This window comes from Mustela lutreola, chromosome 1 (genome assembly GCF_030435805.1).
Source record: "Mustela lutreola isolate mMusLut2 chromosome 1, mMusLut2.pri, whole genome shotgun sequence".
NCBI lineage: Eukaryota > Metazoa > Chordata > Mammalia > Carnivora > Mustelidae > Mustela > Mustela lutreola.
The window spans coordinates 54182752-54196142 of NC_081290.1; positions in this window are offsets into that span (position 1 = coordinate 54182752).

Consider the following 13391-nt stretch of genomic DNA (forward strand, 5'->3'; position numbering starts at 1 on the left):
CCCCAAAACTGTCTATCTGATTCTTTGTGAGGAATCTCTTTTCCTCATATGCCAACTGGGTACATGGGATCAAGTGAAGGGCTCTGATGCTTCAGAATATCATCAGAATATCATAAAGCCCAACTCATTGAATGACTAAATGGAGGAACCACACTCTGGAGGAAGCCTGACTTACCAAATGACTCCACAGAGCAATGCTCCTCCTCAACCAACATTGTAACTGTGGCATTAGCAAGAAATAAACCTTTATCACACGGAGTCACTGAAATTTAGAAAGCGTTTGTCACAGCAGCTCTTGTTCCTTACCCTAACTGATACAGTGATCTAACGCTTAGAATTCTCAAAAAACTTCAAAGAGGATAGCTTTTTCCAATATGCTGTAATGTTAACAAATTCATGCCCCTTATAAAATAAATAGCATTTTGTACTTCATATTTCCTGCTAAAGTTGTATTTTCTAAATAAGATTTTCTCAGGGAACATCGTCCAAGAGGAGGTAATAAGGATGTTCTTTAAAAAAAAATGAGTTCCAGAAGCAAATACATTTGGAAAAGACTGGCTTACATAAACTTAAATAACTCCATGTGACTGTGAGTACACTGAATTACAGACTTCTCAATCTTTAAAGTACTAAAGAGCTTTGGGAATCTCCAAAAGAAGTTATGGCATATGGCATTTTCCAAACCTCTTTAACCAAGGAATCTTTTTTTGAAGGCACATTTATCAGTATCTCTTTAAACAGGTTGTCAATTAGCCCACTATGAGATTTATAAGACATGCTGTCATGAAAACTGTGGCTCCTGTGAAGGCAGGGTCCACACCACACTCGGTTCTGTATCCTTAGCAGGAAGCACATTAGCAAGTATACTAGAGAAGTTCAGTGACTTGTTAATATATGCCTGTTTTTTAACGGGAGCCTTTGTTTTCATACCAAACCAGTCTTTTCAAAAAAGATTCAGTCCTGCATGTTCTTCCCTAAAAGCATATCCTTTTATCAAACTACTCATGAGCAATGCAGATTTGCTGGAGTTTACTGAAAAAGCTTGTGATAAATGAGGAACAGTTTCTGTTGCATATCAAACAACTAATACCAAAATAAAAGCCTGTTCTCATCACCCCTTCTCTCTGGACATGACCTTCAGGATTCTGTCTCTCTTTCCACTATATAATCTCTTAATCTTATTTCCTAGCTCCTTATTACAGAATAATTGGCTTCTTTTCCAATGCTCTCAATCCAGGGTGATGATGATGCATCAATGTAGGTCCATCATTTGTAACAGAGGTGTGGGATATTGATAGTGGCAGAAGCTGTGGGGAGTGGTGAGAAGTCAGAGGGTATATAGAAACTTTGTATTTTCTGCTCATTTTCTTCTGTGAACCCAATACTGTTCTAGGAAAAAAAAATTATTAAAAAAAACAAAATACACACTTTGATGTGACAATAGGAGGCACTGTCTTATAGCCAATGAATACATAGGCAGTCGTAGAATCCAAAAAGGTAGAGAGCTGGACAAATTATATCACAGGCACCAGAAAGGAGACTTCATGGAGAGGGAACCCAATTTAAACTGTGCATCCTCTTTACTTATTCCTTGAAAGCATCAAGAATACTACAGTATAGAATCCCAACACAGCAAAATGACAGGGGGAAAAAAAAAGGAGGAAGAATATAGAATAAGTTACTTCTAAGATGGCGCTCATGGTTCCTGCCACTGGACATCTACAGTCTTTCATAATTCCCTACCTTCAGTAACCAGCAGAGTATTTCAGAGTTTGTCAATGTTATTTCCATGATTACATTATAAAATTCTGACTTCCACTTTGGTAGCAGACTCTTTCCCTTACCTAATGAAACAAGTTGCCATATTGGGAAGGCCCATGTGGAAAGGAACTAAGGATAGTCTTCTGTCAAAAATCAACTAGACATCTAGTTGACTATCCTTAGTTCCTTTCCACATGGGCCTTCCCAATATGGCAACTTGTTTCATTAGGTAAGGGAAAGAGTCTGCTACCAAAGTGGAAGTCAGAATTTTATAATGTAATCATGGAAATAACATTGACAAACTCTGAAATACTCTGCTGGTTACTGAAAAAAAAAAAAAAAAAAAAAAAAAAAAAAAAAATAAAAAATCAACTAGAAACTCTGATCCCCAGTCCAATAGCCCAAAAGGATCAAAATTTTGCCAACAGCTGCATAAGTGAGCTTGAAAGCAGATCCTTCCCCAGTAGAGTTTTCATATAATACCCCAAACCTGCTGACACCTTGAACAATGCCTCATGAGAGATCCTAAAGCAAAGGATCCAAGAAAGCTGTGCTTAAATTACTGACCTACAAATACTGTGAGAAGATAAATGTTTGTTATTGTAGCTCCCTATGTTTTCATTTTAATGCAGAAATAGATAACTAATATAAAGGTTTGCCCATTTCCTCTGTCAGCTCTCAATTTAATGCTTAATGTTTTATTTTAAATGATTATATTGCTATAAATCTGTGTCAATGAAACTTAACCAAAACATTCAGCTTAAACAAACATGCTTAACTAAAACACGCATGGGGAAAACTGCCATGCAATTTAGTGTGAAATATTCTTTGATTGAGCACATAGTGATAATAATAAAATATCTATTATCTTGGCCCTTTGAGTCAATAATAGATATAATGCTATGCTAAAAGTTTGTATAGCACTACTACAATATTGTTAGTAGCTATTATTAATAATCAATACCTATAACTGCTAAGGCTTAGGCAAATTATATAATTTCTCTGAGCTTCAATCTCCTCAAATTTTAACTGGACATAGATAAAGGATGACATGAGAAAATGTGTACAAAATACCAGTACAATTCCCAGACTACAGAAAGCATTTAATAAATACACTCTCATATGGTTGTTTTCTTATTTGTTTGTTTGTTTTGAGGGAAAGTGTGTGTGTAAGTGGGAGGGGCAGAGGGAGAGAGAGAATCTTAAGTAGCTCCATATCCACCACAGAGCTTGGCATGGGGCTCAATCAGATGACCCTGAGATCATTATCTGAGCCTAAATCAAGAGTCGGATGCTTAACTGACTAAGCCACCCAGGTTCTCCTTTACTCATATTATTATAAAATTATTAAGGAATTCCAGTTATCTATTAAACCAATTTATACCAATACACAGCCTAAGGCTGTAGACAGAAATGACATTGTGCTGATACAATTTCTCGAACATTACTTACTATTTTCTAGTGAAATAGGTAAATCTAATAATTTTTCAGGAATCTGTGATTAATAGACTCTGCTGAATTATCAAAATGACTTTCAGTGGTAGTTAAAAGAGAAGGAAGCCATAGGGTAAAGGGAGAAAAAAAGCTGGTTTTGCAAATCCTTAACTAATTAAATGTTACTTTTACCACAAAATCAAGACAAAATAAGTCAAAAATATCTTTCTTTCTTTGGGAACAACTCCTTTTCTCAAATCCAAACAAAACAGACTCTGCTGAGGAGTATAATTAGCAAAATTAGAAAGTCAAGAATAATATTCAGTTGCTTGTAATTCTTGGGATTTTTTCTCTTTCTCTTCTGCATAGAACCAAATAAAAGTATTCCTCTTTTTTTAAAAGATCTATTTATTTATTTTAAAGTGAGCACACTTGCATGCAAGGGGAGGGTGTAGGAAGAGGTACAGAGGGAGCGGGAGAGAATCTCTAGCAAACTCCACGCTGAGCAGGGAACCCAGTTCTGGGGCTTGATTCCACAACCCTGAGATCATGGATGCTTAACCAACTGAGCCACCCAGGCACACCCACCCCCCAGGAAAAGTATTCTTGATTCAATCAAGCATATAGGGAAATAAAATTATTTCTTAACCATAGGACATTATCTTTCCTTATTTAGAGACTAGCCTTTATGACTATTCCATTAAACAATGACTGTACATCTTTTCTAAATAAACACCTAACAAAAATTCCCAAGCATGTATTAATAAAGAAGACTCTAGAAGAATTTTTTGCTAAAAAGTTATTTATGAAAAACATACACTTAGGAAAACATAAAGCAAATGAGATTGAAAGAAAAAAATCAATCTCAAGTTTGTTAAAAGATACTAGCAAAAATAAAAATATGGGCCACCCCTACCAGTGCCAAGCCCTCACTGTATTAGGGACCTTCTTACTCTCAAAGCCATCTTGCAAAGATCCCTGCAAGTTAGGTGTCATTTTAGCTTTACCAAAAACTAGTAGCTTCTAATTTTACAGAGATAATAAGTCTGCTTTTTAGCCAAGATTGCATTTCTACAAAGGATTATTCCACAGTGAAACAAATATGTACAAGAAAGCCAAACAATAAATACATGAACATTCTGAGATTTGAAACTGAAAGTTCACCTGAGTTACAACATAACTCTTACACTATCCTGCTAAAGAATTATGATCTCACCTTTCAGATGACAAGGGAAATGAGCAGTGACAAGAACACTGTGACCAATCCTTTAATTTTGAATTTGGTTGATACTCAATTTTGGGTTTTGTTGATATTTTAAGTTCAAATAAATATTGTACTGAACCACCCCAATTTTGTCAGTGACTTCTTTCCTTTTTCAGAGAGTTATTTATTAATCTGAGAAAGAGAGAGAGAGTATGCATACATTCAAGCAGGGTAAGGGGCAGAGGAAGAGAATCTTCCAGCAGACTCTATGCTGAGCATGGAGCCTGAGGCAGGGCTGGATCTCACAACCCATGAGATCATGACCTGAGAGTCAGAAGCTTAACCAACTGAGCCACCCAGGTGCCCCTGTTCAGTGATTTCTAAGCAACAAGAAGCCTGAGGAAAGTTCAGGGAACTTTTGGTGTGAAATTTTAGATCACTTAGAGAAGCATTTGTCCAGTGCATGCTAACTGCAGACAACTTGACACAGGTGAGTCATGGTGCTATACATCAGGTTGGGGAGGGGCAAGGAGGGGATGACGAGGGGAGGGTGCCATTCCCAGACTACAGTTTTCTGTGGGTTGGTGGCAACTAAATGCCTAGTATCCAAATATCATCTTCATTCAGTTTATCTGGCCCAAGCACTCCTATCTGCATTTAAGAAGAGCTTCCTATGATTTTAAAGATCTATCGGATTGGAAACTATGTTAGTTTCCTAGGGCCTCCATAAAAAATGATCAAAATTTGCTGAAATAAAGAACAGAAATCTATTTTCCCACAGTTCTAGAGGCCAGAAGTCCAAAATCAAGATGTCATTAGTGCCATATTCCCTCTCAAAGCTCCAGGGGAGAATCTTCCCTTGCCTCTTCAAGTTTTGAGTGGCTCCAGATGCTGCCTGACTTGGAGTCTCATCATTCAGTCTCTTCCTTGGCTTTTCCATTGCCTCCTCCCTGGCATGTCTCTGTGCTGTGTCCCTGTTTCTGTCTCTTAGAAGGACATGTATGATTAGAGGTAGGGTCTACCCTAAAACAAGGATGATCTCATCTTGTGGTTCTTAATTTCATTCACAAGGAGCCTTTTTCTGAATAAGGTCATATTCATAGGTTCCAAGTGTGGGATGTATCTTTTGGAGGGTGACCACTCAACCCTCTCAAGAAGCCTGGAGCTCCAAGAGCCTAGACTCTGTGGAGTCAGGTGTACCTGGGTACAAATCTAGTCTACAATTCCCAACTGCATGACTCAGAACACTTACCTCATCTATAAAATGTGGATAGTATTAGCACTGATGTCTTGGTCTGTGACAAAAAATAACACATTAGAGACAGTAAGACCCTTGGCATAGTGTCTAGTGCAAATGTTCCCTATTACTACTAGCTATTTCCTCAATAGCCTACAATCCTGAAGATGGCTAAGCTTTAAGCAGGCAAGAGCAGTTGGCCAGCATCCAGCTAGAGAGAAACCAAAATATGTACCTCATGGGCCTCTTGCTCTAATTGAGCTAATTTGGTAAAGTTGAATCTCAACAATGAAAGGAAAAAAATTTAATGATCATGTAGGCCAATTCACCTGATTCTACAGATAATAAAAAATAGTCCTCAGAGGGAGAATATGTTTTACCATAACTGCATAGAAGTTGGTAGCACAACAAAAATTAGAACCCAGGACTTCATGCTCCCCATTAACTTCTTACCACTGCATATGATTACATGTTAGATGAATTGTTACTGGCAATTATCTCCACTGGTATACAGAGAAATTAACATCTTTTTTTAAAAGATTTTATTTATTTATTTGACAGAGAGAGAGCACAAGTATGCAGAGCAGCAGGCAGAGGGAAAAGGAGAAGCAGGCTCTCTGCCAAGCAGGGAGCCTAATGTGTGCCTCAATCCCAGGACAATGGGATCATGATCTGAGCTAAAGGCAACCGCTTAACCGACTGAGCCACCCAGGTACCCCCTGAGAAATAAAAATCTTGAAAAAATATAATTTTTTTCTATTTTAGAACATTATTTTTCTCAAATTGATCCTGTTTCTACAGATACTAAGACTAGCAATTTTAATTATAAGAGCACATAATGGTATAGCAGTTTGGAGCTGATTCCCTAGAATAAATTAACTTTCTCTTCACTTGCACTGACCATTGGTAAGAAGAAATTCACGTGCCCGTGTTGACCCACTCACCCTCTCCACTGTGTAGTAAAAAGTGTAATTGTTTCTTATGCTAATGAGCTCAGAAATTTTCTAATAATGTTCTGTTTATTGTCTGTATATTGCCATTATAAATTTACCAGTTATCTTGGGTAAGGAGTATGTTTCTGAGATTTCAAAGGTGAAATAAAGGGAGAAGGAAGGCATTAGGGAGAGGAAAGCATTCAAGTCATTTTATTCACATCTGATTTCAATGTAGTCACCTTTGCATTTATCTCATCTCCCTTCTAGAGTGCATATTCCTTGCTGTCTTACAATGAAAAGTTCCTAGAAGCCCATTTTATCTTACCTAATACTGCATCTACGAGGCACAGCATAGCGCCAGGCACATGGTGAGTTCCAAATAATTTATCACTGAATGACTTAATTTATTCTCACTTAATATTTATTAAGTTAGACTTATTGAGAAGCTCTCTATTTAAACAGTCACTTTTGTACCTTCTACACAATGCACAGTCACTTTTGTACCTTCTACACAATGCACTGGTTAATATTCAAACATGTCTGTTGGATATACCACAGAAAGAATTTTTGAAGATTTCAAGTTTGGTTACTGACTTCCTCCAAATAGAAATATGGTTAACCTCATCTTAAATTACCTTTATAGTTGTAAAGCCACTTCTAAAATAATTTTAACATTCCAAATTGGCAAATTTTATTTCCAGAGTTAAGGACAGAATAAAGGACCTATGTATCAAAAATGAGTTATGGCACTAGTTTGGCCAGTGGAAGTAATTTTGGGGCAATGCCAAAAGTCTTTTTAATATGGTCCATCTAGCCTGGCATGGGGAAAGTCTGCCACTGTTGCCTACCACTAGATTTTGCAGGCTATATAATCATTTCTTCAGGGCATCTAGGACAAATTGGGCAAGGCTGCTACTTAGCTGATTGATAATGAGTCTGGGTGTTAGTCTTAGATTTTATTAAATACAGCAATTATGTTAGAACAATTCAAGACAGAACAATATCTAGAGGAAGCCCAGACTGCTCTTCAGGCCAGGGTATCAAGAGGTGAAATCTAACTTTAGCTCAGTAGATATGCTTATGAAACTAAGGAGTTTGATTGTTTATTTGTTTGTTTGTAAGACAGATTATTTGTTACATACAGAGAATGTTTTAGTTTGCCAGGGCTGCCTTAACAAAGTACTATCAATATTATTGGTCTAAACAACAGAAATATACCGTGTCACAGTTCTGGAGGCTAGAAGTTCAAGATCAAGGTGTCAGCGGGACCAAGCTCCCTCTGAAAGCACTAGGAAAGTGTCTGTTCCAGGCCTCTCTCCTAGCTCCTAGAAGTCCTGTGCCTTGGGGCAGCATCCCTCGAATCTTAGCATGATGTTTTCTCTGTGTGTGTCTCCATCCAAACTGCCTCTTCATATAAGGAAACAGTCATACTGGATTATGGGTGCACTCTACTCAAGGATGACCTCATCTTAACTACTTACATTGGCGACAGCCCTATTTCCAAATCGGGTCATATTCTGAGGTGGTGGGAGTTAGGAGTCTGCACAGAAGTAGTGAGGGTTAAGCCTTCAGTATCTTTTGTGGGGACACAATTCAACCCATAACATAGAGTTACAAAATCAGTAAAAGAAAGGCACCAACCAGGCAGGGATTTTTTCAGGGAGGGACTCAGCAATCCAAGGTTTTCTTATTTCAGGCACCAACAGCCTAGCCTAAAGGTGGGTTGAAGCAGTTTTAAAGTTGAAGGTAATTTTTAACACAAGGTTCTGTGAGGACACAATCTCTCCCTTTACTCACTCCAATGACACAGCCTGCTGAGGGAACCCAGGCCAAGCAAGCCAAATGTGAAAATGCAGGCACAGACCCATTGGCTAGAACAAATTCTATGCTTATCACCTGGACAATCTGACTGATGTTAAAGAGCTGGATTTGATAGATGCCAAAGAGCAGTGGACAAATGAGCCTGCTCAGGCAAAGAAAGAGCTTGACATTTTTTTGGAGGGAAGACATCATTCAATTATTTCTCCTCCCTCCAGCTTTGATTTTCAGGCAGCCCAACACTATACGTTTTCAGAGCTTTGGAATAAAGCACTTAGCAAGAGATTGCATGTTGTTTCAAACTGAAAGAGACACAGTACTGCTTTTCCACCCTTCCTTGAATCAATGTGGCTATTTTCCAATATTAATAAAAAGCTCTGTTTCTGCAAAACTAACCTCAAACTCCATTCTCTCGCCTGAGTTCCAAGGATTTGATGACAAACTTGGCATACTAAATTTTACAGATCCAAATCAATGTTGAACACAAAAGAAAGCCCAGTGCCCTATGGTAATACAAGAGCATGATTATTTTTGGACTGAATCCGCTTAACACAAGCACAGCTGCAAAGGTCTTATTCCACTTCCAGAAGATCGTCTTTATATTCCAAATAGTATCCAAAAGTCATAGAAACCAAGCTCAGACAGCATTATTAATATGAAATAAGTTATGTCACACTTGGTTTTCAAAGATAGTAAATCCACCAACACCAGTAAAATTAAATAAATATTTGAAGTCTGAAGTTAACATCTATGAAAGAGCCAGGAAAAATGAAAATTTCAAATCTGATTTAGGAAAAAGTCTTTTCCTTAGTTTCTCCCTGACCATTTAAAGTTAACTATATATTGCCTACAGAAATGCTATTTATTCAATGATGAAACTTCCATCTAAAATGAAATTAGCAAGAATAAATATATAAGCAAGTAAAACTGACTGTACGGTGAGTGGTACACAGCCATAATGGGTGTTTGGATACACCCATGGATACACACATGGATACATGCATGTCACTTCCCTGCATAAATGTTTTACTGAAGCCCCAGTGAAGTCAAGGTACCTTTCAGAAGGCCTTTAAGAATCTGGTCTCTGTGTGCCTGGGTGGTGTAGTCGGTTAAGCATCTGACTGTTTACCTCAGTTCAGGTCGTAGTCTCAAGGTCATGAGATGGAGCCCCACACTGGACTCTGCCTTCAGTGTGAAATCTGCTTGAGATTCTCTCACCCTCTCTTTCTGACCCTTTTACTCATGTGCATGTTTTCTCTCTAAAATAAATAAATCTTTGGGGGAAAAAAAAAAGAATATGGTCTCTGGTTGACCTTTCACCATGCTGCCTAATCCATGCACCTCATGTGCCTAATCCTCATCCTGGATCCCATTATACCCACTCTCTCCCCTCTGGGCATGTTGTGACTATACTGTCCACATACTCTAGAACCCTGGGGCAATTTCACCCAAGGACTCAGTAGTCCATGAAACAAGTCTCTGAAATAGCCAGGTGTTCCTTTTATGTGCTACTTGGTGGGCACCTGTGTTGCAGCTATTAGTATATGTTTTGTACTGGGAGATTTACAGGTCTACCTTCTCTCACCAGCTACAAGCTCCATAAGAGGAGAGACTTGAATAACTCATGTTATTTGGTCAATAGATGTGAACAAATAACTGTTGAGTGAATAAGTGGAAGTTATCACAAGACTTTCATTAACCACATCTTCCACATATGATAATTATGTTTGTCAAAAACAACATAATTAAACTGTATTTATAGAAAGATCATGTTCAGTATAAAAGAGAAAATAGTGGTTTTCTGTTCTGCACAGGGTCAGTGATGTTGTAGGGGATTTTTGCTGTTTGGAACATCATACTATTTATGACTTTTTTTATTTTTAACTTCATCTTAGAACTATAAAAAACATACATCAAAAATTATTTAAATTATGTTTTCCTGGTATCCAAAAATAACATCTGTTGATTGTTTTTCATCTGTTTTCCAATCCTCCTCCCTCTCTTTTTTTTTTTTTTAATGAGCATCAATATTTAAAAGAGATGGTGACAAGGGCGCCTGGGTGGCTCAGTGGGTTAAGCCGCTGCCTTCGGCTCAGGTCATGATCTCAGGGTCCTGGGATCGAGTCCCGCATCGGGCTCTCTGCTCGGCAGGGAGCCTGCTTCCTCCTCTCTCTCTCTGTCTGCCTCTCTGCCTACTTGTGATCTCTCTCTGTCAAATAAATAAATAAAATCTTAAAAAAAAAAAAAAAAAGAGGTATGGCAATGCCTAACTTAATGGCGCCTGGGTGGCTCAGTGGGTTAAGCCGCTGCCTTCGGCTCAGGTCATGATCTCAGGGTCCTGGGATCGAGTCCCGCATCGGGCTCTCTGCTCGGCAGGGAGCCTGCTTCCCTCTCTCTCTCTCTCTGCCTGCCTCTCCATCTACTTGTGATTTCTCTCTTGTCAAATAAATAAATAAAAATAAAAAAAAATAAAAGAGATGGTGACAGACTAGACCTTGTCAATCTAATGTTTACGTGATGGTGAAGAATCTAGAAAAAATTATCAATGTAGAAAGAGGACAAAATGACATTTTTACATAACACAATGACTATCTTTCAATATCTACAAAATCACTATGCAAAAGATAAATTAAGGTCAAATCCAAATGACTTTTGAAAGTAGAAAAATATAAAAAGATACCCTAAAAAAGAAAGAGATATCCTAATCTGTATATCAGCTCAGTATGAGGACAAACTTCCTAAATATTTAAGCTTTATGAAAATTGATGTAGCTTCTTCTTAGGAAGTGAGTTTCTTCTACCTAAAGGTACATAAACTGAAGCTAATTGCTTATTTGTTGATAATAGCAAGAGAAGTGACACATCAATCAAATTAATCCTGGAGATGACCTGAAGGTGACCTCTGAAGTTCTTCCAAGTATGAGATTTAATGATTCCATGACAACGGATTTTTAAATTCATTATCAATTACTCCTTAAATAATACTAAATAATTAGATACATTAAAAAAAAAACACTAAATAAATAAAGTATACAATAAATTTGAGGCATCTTTTGGGACTTATAAAATTAAATAGAATTGTAATAGCTCTGATCTTATAAAATATAATTTTTTCTATTGTCAGTATACTGTGGACTGAAAAAAAAAAGAATAATTTCAAAAGCCAGTCTATTTCATTTTGGGCAAGAAATAAAATATTAGAGATAATTCATTTTACCCAGGTTCAACAAATATATATACATACATATAAAATATGTATATACATGTATACATATAAGATACTTCCACAGTGTAAAAAGGATGAAATGTATATACATGTTCAACAAAAGGCATTAATAGAATGTTCACTGGAATACTATTCATAATAGTGTCAGTCTGGAAACTACCCAAATGCACCTGAACAATAGAATAAATAAAAATTATATGTTCTCCCAATGGAATACTTTATAGTCATAACAACAAAGATATTAGCGGTATATGTAATAATGTGGATGAATCTCACAAACAAGAGGTTGAGCAAAAGACGAGTAAACACAAGCAGGCAGAAGTAACATGCTGCATTAGAAGTGAAGACAAGGGTTATCACTCTTTGGATTTTGACTTAAAATGGGTGAAATAAGGCTTCAGGTGCCTTTTTGCTCCTTGATCTCAGTGCTTTTTACACAGATGTGTTCACTTTTCAAGACTTCAAGAACTGGACATATGATTGGTGCATTTTTCTGAACATATGCTGTACTTCAAAACAAAGTTGTAAAAATGGCCTCTATGTCTATTTGTTTTCTATATTCAATACTATGGAAAAACCCATTGTGGCAAAATCACACAATTTATATTTTAAAGAACTAGTCATTAGGAGGATCTAAATAATATGAAAAGGTTTAAAGATTATATAAAAACTTATGAACGAAAACATGTGTTTTAGAGACAAACACTAGCAATGAACTCTGGTCATCTTGATATTATTTTATCTCATTTCTGCTGAAATCCATGTGCACTAACAACTAATTATAGATCTCCTTTAGGCTTGTTTTCATGCTGCTTTTAAAAATGTTGGCTTATTTTTCATGGGATGTCTGGCAGAAATTAAACCTCCTAGAATTTTTTTAAGCACTTTCATTTATGGATAAAAGTATACAGCCATATTATTGAGCTTCCAAAAGCCATCCACTTATCCAGTAGAGCAGGTGCACCGATTTAACAGGCCACAGCCACAGTCATTCAGATAATCTCTATGCAAACAAAAGCCCAACTGCCAGATTCTTTATACTTTCCAAAGCCAACAGAATAGGTTTGGATATTCCTCCTGGAAAAAAATTAATACTGGACCATGTAATTGACACAAAAATATTATTTTTCAAGTACTGGCAGCATTTTTCTGTTACAGAAGTCGGCAATATTCTTTGAAAATGTCCAGATAGTAAATCTTTAGGTCTTCCATTCCATATGGTCTCTGTCACAAGTACTCCACTCTGCTCTTATAGAGTGGAAGCAGCCACAGACAATATGTAAACAAAAGAGTGTGGCTGTGTTCCAATAAAACTTTATTTACAAAAAGTGAGTAGGCCAGATTTGACCTGTGAATTATAGTTTTCAGCCTTGGTTCTAGGAGAATAAAAAGGTGTTTTGATTTGTTTTATTTTGTTTTCTCTTTCCCTACACACCTATCAAACCAGCAGAGCTATATATTGTTATCATTCAGTGGTTCTTAATCTGAGAAAACTATATTTTTGGATGTCCTTAAATTCTTCCCATTATTAAAGTCTGATGAAAATAATCCATTTATCTAGCATGCAAGACTAATTCAAATGGTAGTCTTTTATGCTTTTGACTGGAATGTCCCCAAATTTTTCCTTCTGAAATATTTTTTCATACTTTTTCCTAATTTCTATTGACCCTTCAAAATTTAGCTTAAAACTCTACCAAAAAAAGGCATTGCCCAACACCCCAGGCTAGGTCAACTCCCCACCCTACTCTCCTCCCCCCCCACCCCATTATTTTTCCTT